Below are 9,593 nucleotides of genomic sequence, written 5' to 3' on the forward strand. Positions count from 1 at the left end.
AATTTTAGGTCAACTCAATGACTTTTACAATCCAATCGCCTGTCTGATTATCAAGATATTTACGATTGGAAAAAAAATGTACTAGAATTATGTCCCGGCATGCTTTGCGATGAAACAACCGTGAAGACAAGGATAATTATCTGGCGGCCGCCAGTTATTTATCTGGCGGCCGCCAGTTAATTATCTGGCGGCCGCCAGATAATTATCCGTGTCTTCACGGTTGTTTCATCGCAAAGCATGCCGGGACGTTATTTTTTTATGCGGCACAGATTGGGGCATGGCGCGTGTTGAGCCTATGGGAAGTACGTTCTTTCCCTTCTGAATAGTGTCTGCACGTACGTGAGACTAGTCATGTTCGCTAGCGCATTAGCGCTGCGAAGAAGTTTGAATATCCATCGCGAACTATGTGTTTAGATAACATTCCTCTTCGTTAAGTTAGTTAAGTTTTATTGACTAATTATTGTGATGTTCTCCTTATTGACGTGATGCCTCTTCTTCAGATTTCCAATTTCATTTTAATTGTTGATGTAATGATTTTCTATACGGTAGTGGATTACACGTAAAAACAGACCTCTACACTACTTATACTGTCTAGTACGCATACGACCACTATCAGTCTGTAAATCAAGACCCCTTTAAAAAAAAAGCCCCAATCTGTGCCGCATAAAAAAATAACGCTGCCGGGACATAATTCTAGTACATTTTTAACTTCGCCGTGATCAGCTGTCCCGTTGCAAACAACGGGATTCTTATCGAAGCAACATCTTAATCTTGTACATAATCCGCTATTCTGCAGTGATTTTCTTTCACTCCAGTATAATTTGTACGGTAAGAAACCAAAGTTTGTGTTTATTCATTTTTATGACGAATAAAGCTGATAATACGACGTAATGAGAGTGGGCCGGGGTCCAACTTTAGTAAATGTAGGCCTAGATCTAACTTTAGTCCCGTATGTTTAAATGCGTGTGCATTTTAAGTAGACTGATTGCTTTGTGTTTTAGGTAGAAGTTAACCAAATTTACAGTAAAATGAGACTTATGTCTCAGGAAATATGAATAGGTCTAGATCCTATAAACTATACATAATTGATATTGGAATAGGATCTACTAGAATGGCCGACAGTTAGATAGTGATGGTGATGGCAAATGAATTAGTCTAGACTCTAGGCCCTAAATGTAAAAAAAGTAAAAAAGAGGCCATAAAAACGATAGATTTGTCGATCTGGATCTGGATATCAGGCGCGTACGCAGGGGGGGGGGGGGGTGTTTTGGGGGTTAAACCCCCCCCCCCCCTTTGGCATTTTTTACGTGTGTATTTTTAAGAAAAAACCCCTAAAACCCCCCTTTGTTTTGTTTAAAACCCCCCTTGAAAAAATCCTGCGTACGCCCCTGCTGGATATAATAGTCTGATATCGATGACCTCAACTTGAGCATCTACGTGGGTCTACATGAACTTGTGTTAAAGAAGTGATAAGGATTCTTTTGTTACAATTATTCTTGTGGTCACAAACTTAAATTTGACATGCCTTTCTCCTTTTATTTATCAGTTGCAGCATCATCGAACACGATGACCAATGAATCAGAAGATGACGTAGATGTTACTAAAGAGCTCATTTCACAATGGACAACAGAAGTGCTACGTGACTTTCTACAAGGACTCCACTCAAGCTTGCAAACCGAGGAGTCATTATTTTATGGGTGTTCTCTGCCGGCTGCCTTGACGCTGGGGGTAGCTTTTTAGCCATCCGAGGTTAAAGGGAAAGTCCACCCCCAAAATAAGTTTGTTTCGATAGAGGCAGAATAATAAGAAAATCAGGTGAGTGAAAGTTTGAGCAAATTCTGAATGAAAATAAGAAAGTTATGAATTATTGAAGTTGTGATCAATCAAATACAAATTGGCAACTCTGTGACTTATTATACGAGCTCTCCTTCATTTGCTTTGTGCATAATATTCCATAAAATCATGTTTTCTTCGTTATTGATGACGGAATATATATTTGTTCCTTGCAGGGGGAGTATAGAAACATATTTGCAATTATTATATTTAGGGTGCATGTATGGTTGAAACTGGACAATGGATGGATAGGGAGGATGGGGGGGGGGGGGGGGGGGTAGGAATGTAGAACTGGCCTACTATGTATGTACCTACTGGATAAGGACCCTCCATCACTAGAGGGAAAAATAATGAGAGACTTCAAAGAGGGGAAGGCATATAGTTAATTTTGCCTTGTGAAAATGTTCCTTCGGGTATCAAATGATGACAGGTGAAACCTTACAATTGTAGAATTATTATCTGTAATGTGATTTCCAAACCATGTGACAGCCAATGGTGTATGTTGTAAAGGTATTGTAAAAGGCATTGTTTAACACCAGGCCCCCCCCCCCACTCCGAGAACAGATGGACCCCATGCGTGTTACCAAAATGTCCGGCCCGAGAATTGTACAAAAAGGGGTGTATTAACTTTTCACCCGGAGATTTCTTTAAAAAGGGGGTATTTTTTCTTTATTTCTCTTATAAATCTCTTTGGACTCCTGAGAAATTATTCCGAATTTAGGGGGGTACATTGAGCATTTTTCATGATTTAGGGGAGTCTCCAAGGCAGGGGGGGTTCGGAAATGTTGGCAGTCCTCGGATAGGGGGTGCTTTCAAAAAGAGGGAACAAGCATATGCGTACCCTAAATAACACTGAGTGGGGGGGGGGGGGGCCGGGGTTTAACAATGTTTAATTCGAGATTGACGTATGGCCCTACGTGCTACCAGTGTCTGCGATATGGTGTATTAATACTGAAGCTCTAACAAAACTGCGCTTCAAAATGATCAAGAAGTGCCTCAAAAAAGTAAAAATCTTTGATTGACCCCTTTTACCATACTCGTTTTCCCTAATAGACTTGTAGTGTTATGAAAAGCGTTTGACAAACCCAAAATTTGGTTTCGATTTCCAATCGTAAATATCTTGATAATCAGACAGGCGATTGGATTGTAAAAGTCATTGAGTTCTTGACTGAACTAAAATTATCATTGCAGCATGAGCTAAATCCAGGATTTTGTTTCAGAATCTGAGATAAAGTTACCGGATCCCTTTAAATGCGTTTGCATTAAAGGTGGTACCCCCCCCCCCCCCCAACTCAGTGTTATTTAGGGTAAGCACATGCGTGTTCCCAGCACCCCCCCCCCCTTCCCTTTTTTTAGCATAAGTCCCCTGTGTTAAGTCAATACGGGCAGATCTTTTTCATTGCAAAACTCCAGAGAATCCAAAACTCTGCTGCCAGGCTCTGTTCACTTTGATGTACATGTTATGTACAGTATATGTATTGTAATTTGTAGGTTTATTCACACTTTTTTTGTTTTGTTTAATATGTAATTGTTTATCAGTCTATTTTTGTTTGTTATAGCGCTTAGAGATTTTGGTGGTAAGCGCTTTAAAAGTAGCGTTTTTTTTTATATTTTAATTTTTTTAATTTTGTTACGAACCAGAGATTGGTAGAGATTGGTACTACTTCTTCATAGGATGCATTGCATTAAACCTGTTGATATTGATCTCATGGTTATATTTATTTTATAAATAAAATCAAACAACACAGCGAGGGTTGTAGATATGACTACTAAGCAATCATTACTGTATGTAGGACACTGAGTTGAAGTTATTCATGATTTATTCAAGAGAGGAAGGTCAGACAGACCTGATGTTTAAAATATTTAACAAGAGAAACATAGAAACAGAGAGAGGCATTGAGAGAGATGTCGACACTTAATGAAAGAGAAAGAGTGATAATAAGGAGAGAGAGAGGGGGAGAGAAAGAGAGAGAGAGAGAGAGAGAGAGAGAGACGGAGAGGGGTGGGAGAGATAGACAGGGAGAGCAAGAATTAGGTGTGAAGAGGAAGATCAAGAGAATGAAAGATTGAATTTTACAAATGTACATGTTTCCATGTACCTTTTCTTAATTTATATTATAATGTGAACGATATAGTGATGGTCTTTGCTTAATTTTAGTTTGCATTCTTTCCTCTCGCCTTGTATTCTAATTTATTATTTTAATTTAGTAAATGTTTGTATAAATATAATTTTGATTTCTATCTCTTCCCCTATGTCATAGCCTTGTTCTTGCTCTCCCTTCCTCATGTTAGTCTATCTCGCTTTCTCTCTCTCTGTAATGATAACCCCTCTATCAATCTTTTCTTCATCAACTCTTGATATATTCCTCCTCTTCTCCTTCTCGTTCATCATCACGATCATCATCATCATCTCAAAACTGTATTAATCAATCTACATGTATAAGACTCCTGAGATTGATCAATACAGTTCTTATAATATATGACCATTATGTACAAACAGTAAGAACAATTATTCCAACTTGATGGGCAACAACGTAATCTCCATTTTCTCCTCCTCGTTCAAATATTGGCTTCTTTTTCAATTTTCATTCTTTACTCGTGTTACTTCTCTTTCTCTCTGACTACAGTGTATACTCACAAGAAAGTAGAATCAATGTAGGTATGTGACTAAAAAAATAAAAATTGTGGGATTACATTGTATCTTATATCATTGGAAAGGGCTTGAAAAACCATTTAAAATGGTATATAAATCATAGTTCTAGGACAAATATTTAGCGAGTTATGATTTTTTTAAGATTAAAAATCTGATTTAATTATCGCCATTGTTTTACCATTAAGACCTCTCAAAATCTGTGACCGACCATGACCAATATAAAGGATGGTCTTATCAAAAATGTAAAAATTATTCATTTTTCTAGGTAAAACCTTAAGGAAAGAACATGTGATAGGGGAAGAAAACCAATATTGTATTATTTGATGTACTATAGACCCTTTTATAATTAATTAGTAATTAGCAATTAGCAAATTAATTAGCTAATTAGTCGTTAATGAACTCACTGCCACAAAAAGACAGACAAATTTCCGTAATTTCCTGACAATCAATTTTGAGGAAGTAAAAAAACAATGATTGTATGTTCCGATTTGATTTATATTCATCAAGTAACGAGAAAAATGTATAAATAAACAAATTAAATTAGTTTTAGAACTATTAAAACTTATCTTCAGGGAAGATTACGATGGTAAAGATGACATTGAGCTTTGACTTGAACAAAAATGCACTTTGACATGTCCGTTTCTGAAAATTCGAAGTCGAGGCGAAAGGAAATTTTTCCAATGACGTCATCAGACAAGCAAGCCAAATCTGGCGAGAAACCGCCGTTTCCACACGCAATCAAAGAGGAACCCTGCAGAGTAACTCGTATTGGGCGTGAAACTGCTGCCGGGTGCGCTGAAACCAAGCCAATGTGCGCGATAGTCACATACCTAATCAATGGTTTGACATGAACCAGTCTAGAAAATGAACTAAATTTATTCAAGTATCAAATACATTTTGAATTTCAGACAGCTTTCTCCCAGGAGATGAAACAAATGTCTCCCTAACCAGAAACTGACAAAATAACTAAATGCCTTCCCCTCTTTGTAGTCTCTCATTATTCTTCCCTCTAGTGATGAAGGGTCCTTATCCAGTAGCACACAAATGTCTCTATACATAGTAGACGGCCATCTCTACATGCCTTTCTTCCCCCCCCCCCCCCCCCCCCCCATCCATCCATCGTCCAGTTCCTCTCTACCTCTCTACCTCGAATGGCTGAACAGTACCCCCAGCGCCAGGGCAGAGAACACCCATAAAATAATGACTTCTCCAAGCTTGAGTCCCCTCCTTGTAGAAAGTCACGTATCACTTCTGTTGTCCATTGTGAAATGAGCTCTCTCGTAGCATCTACATCATCTTCTGATTCATCGGCCATATAGTGTTTGATGATGCTGCAACTGATAAATAAAAGGAAAAAGACAATCAAATTTAAGTTTGTAACCTGAAGAATAACGGTAACAAAAGAACCCTAATTATCACACTAGATCATGGGGAAATATTTTTGTGCTAAAGGGTGACCCCAAAAGGGTGACCCCAAAAAGGTGACCTTACCATCAACTGAACAAAATATCGGTCTGCCAAATTCATATTTTCGGGAAAAAATAGATGCTCTAACCGACCCCCCCCCCCCTCTCATTCTCCGGCTGGCTGAGTCGATGTGAAATTTTCGGCACGATTTTCAAATTTTAACCCCCCCCCCCCCCCCCCACCCTCGAAAAATTCCTTCATACGCCCCTGTCATGTAGATCCTCAAGTAGAGCTCATCAATACATAGACTATTATATTCAGATCAAGATCGACAAATCTATCGTTTTCATGGCCTCTTTTACTTTTTTACATTTACTAATTGCCATCACTATCCATCTGTCGGCCATTCTAGTAGATCCTATTCCAATATCAAATATGTATAGTCTATAGGATCTAGACCTATTCATATTTCCTGAGACATAAGTCTCATTTTACTGTAAATTTGGTTAACTTCTACCTAAGTAAGATACAAGGCAATCAGTCTACTTAAAATCCACACACATTTAAACATACGGGACTAGATCTAGAGGTCTAGGCCTACATTTACTAAAGCTGGACCCGGCCCACTTTCATGCATTATACGTCGTATTATCAGCTTTATTCGTCATAAAAATGAATAAACACAAACTTTGGTTTCTTACCGTACAAACGATACTGGAGTGAAAGAAAATCACTGCAGAATAGCGGATTATGTACAAGATTAAGATGTTGCTTCGATAAGAATCCCGTTGTTTGCAACGGGACAGCTGATCACGGCGAAGGTAAAAATGTACTAGAATTATGTCCCGGCATGCTTTGCGATGAAACAACCGTGAAGACACCATAGAGATATATACAGTGACTCTCATGTACAAATGGCAATTTCTCGCTTCGTTTTTAGAACGAAGCGATTATGTAAAAAGTAAAATCAAAAAGAGATGAAAAACAGAAACCGCAATCAATTTGAGCTGAATAGAAGAGAAAATAGGTTTTTTGTGTATAACCTTATGCCTACACCTGTATTAGTGTCTTATTTGAAGTTTTGATCGTATAGACCTATATATCTTATTTAGGCCTCTTTTAATTTAAAAAAAAATAATGATTGAAACAATTTAACATTATTTATTTGACCAATCGAAAAACATATCTTAATACATACACACAACTTTAGGGAAGTGGAGAGGAGAGAGAGAGAGTAGGATACATGAAATCTGCTGGGGAAAAAAAAAAAAGCAATTAAAACTTGCTATATCATTACTCGAAAGCATGTCACCCCCCAATGATTATAGTAGTTAAAAGTCATGCGCTATATAAATAATCTCATGAACTAACTCATATAAACTAATAAAGCCCACAAGTGTTTTGCTTATGCAGTTGTCTTTCTCCTAATAAATAAATAAACCCTCTAAACATACAGGTACACGACGCCCCCTTGTCTATGCCAGAGTGACCTAGGTTGAGTTTATCAACCGAGAAGCGTACGGCGTAACATAACTCGCTGGGCTGGTAAGAAGGCATCATAGAAAGGACAGGGCCAGCGTGAGTTGGAACTGTGTGCGGATCGTGGTTTAATTTGAAATAATTTTTTGTTTTTATTTTGTTGTAGACTATGACTAATATTATATTAAAATGAGATTGGAAAAAGAAAGAAAGAAATAATAATTTTACCAAGACATTAAAAGAAAGAGATGCGATGAAATTGGCAACAATAGTCAAATTTGACTAATAGCCATTATAATACCAAACGAACAACAACAACAATACTTAATAACACTAGAGGGCGTACTCGCTCAAATTGCTGTGTGGACCTGGAGCTGTGGCCGCCATTACTAAGGAGGGCAGAAAAACGAACGACCCAACAAGATACTGTGCACAACATACGTGGAAAAAATTGGAGAAGCCAGGTCCGTGCGTTGCATTTGGATGTTCGAACCGAAGAAAGAAAGGGAACTGCATAATATTTCACAAGTAAGTTCTTCTTAATGTTATGTTGATTAATAAGGAGATTTTAGAGCTAAAAATGTAGTTTATGCAGTGACTGTAGTCTGTACCCGGGTTGTCTCATGACAAGCCACCGCAGCTCCTGCAGCAGCGGAGCGCGCCAGTCCACGCCCGCCGGGCTGGGGCAGGCATGGGTTAAGGTTCTGGGGATGGTGATGGGAAAATTCTGCTGCGCTGGAGTCGCTCGCAACTCCAAGAGCCAGAGAGTCCAACTCGGAAATATAACTCCATGAGCTTGATTCTATTAAAGAAAAGTCTAGAATAAAACGATACAATTAATTTTATCTTATCTAATTTCAAGATAAAAATCAAATGTCAACTTCTTTAGATCTATATTTTAACTATAGACTAGACTCTAGATCTAATTAGTTAGATCTAGACTCTAGATCTAAACTCTACTCTCTAATTTCTAAAGCCCGAAAGGCAAAGCCAGGTTTAATAGACAGATATAACCATCTGATATGGGTCATTTCTTTAATAAAACTGACATTTGTTGACATTCCCCATAATATAATCAGAGGTCTAGTGGAGCTAGACGCAGTCTTAGTAGAACAACCGACGACGATATAGAGAGACTGAAGCTTTTGGTCTAAGCCAGGCTAGCCTGCCAAATTTCACATCACAGGAGTTATCCAACTAGGCTAGGCTAGCCTAAAAATCCCACCGCACACTACACTATTTCTATCAAATTTGCTTATGACTTGCTGACATCATTATTATTTTATTTATTTGGCTGGAAGCTTCTTTCAGTTTCAGTCTTAAAAATCACATGAAATAGCATGAATAGTAGAACAATTGTCATGTTATGAGAAAAAACTCATTATTGTTTCCATTTGCTTTTATTGTAATGCAGGAATACACCCAAGAGAGGAAAGGATGTTACACACCACATCTCATTCTTAGAGCTGTGCCTACTGTCTTTCCTGGACATCCTCCCTATAAACAGACCCATGGCTCAAGACTCCCAGCAAAACCATGTACAACATCCAAAAGTGTTCCCGTGCCTCCAAAGAAACCCTATGACATTACAAAAGAACACGACTATTCTTTTTCTGTCTGAGTTGATTAGAAACTGAATATAACCAGACAGCAAGTGCAAGATGCCAAGAAACAGCTTAAAGTGGTGAAACAAGGTAAACAGGAGAGATGGAAAAACCAAGACTCTCTTGCAGGAAGTCCACGAAAGCAAGCTCATTAGCCAGGATCAGCTTGACCTACTTCAACACAACTTTGGAGAGAACGCATTTTCAGGAAAAACAAAACAAAACATAGAACTTCATTCGTACAAACTACAAAGACAGATCGGTCTTTTATATTTTGCCTCTTGTCTGCATAGCTTATCCACTGGATGATTGACTGTGAAGCCGTTTAAAACTGGAGAGAGCTTTCAATAATCTTTTAAAAAAACAGAACAATTTGAGACTTTTGTTCTGTGTAATGAAATAAAATTTTGGGGACACATTGTGACAGTTGCACAACCTAACCATAATTTTCTGTTTGTTAACTTTACACGAAGGCAAACTAAAGTGGAACTTAGAAGAATTGATTACATTAGGGGTTAAACAAAATGTACTTGAATTTTGAGTTGTTGTGAGGTACACTGTATTTGAATATTTACTCTATAAGCTTCATGATTGTACCTGCTGTATCTGATTCAGTT

The 9,593-nt window shown here is 38.0% G+C and overlaps 2 long non-coding RNA genes across 2 annotated transcripts; one reads left to right on the forward strand and one right to left on the reverse strand.

The window, feature by feature from the left end:
• Positions 1-5,584: 5,584 nt before the first annotated feature.
• Positions 5,585-6,625, reverse strand: LOC115923775. Its single transcript, XR_004064082.1, has 2 exons — positions 6,595-6,625; positions 5,585-5,823 (listed from the first exon to the last, which is right to left on the reverse strand). It is a non-coding gene; the product is annotated as an uncharacterized LOC115923775 (long non-coding RNA).
• Positions 6,626-7,700: 1,075 nt separating this feature from the next.
• Positions 7,701-9,190, forward strand: LOC105442273. Its single transcript, XR_972338.2, has 2 exons — positions 7,701-7,900; positions 8,787-9,190. It is a non-coding gene; the product is annotated as an uncharacterized LOC105442273 (long non-coding RNA).
• Positions 9,191-9,593: the final 403 nt, after the last annotated feature.

This window comes from Strongylocentrotus purpuratus, unplaced genomic scaffold, assembly GCF_000002235.5.
Source record: "Strongylocentrotus purpuratus isolate Spur 01 unplaced genomic scaffold, Spur_5.0 spur5_scaffold_14, whole genome shotgun sequence".
In the NCBI taxonomy this organism is placed as follows: Eukaryota; Metazoa; Echinodermata; class Echinoidea; order Camarodonta; family Strongylocentrotidae; genus Strongylocentrotus; species Strongylocentrotus purpuratus.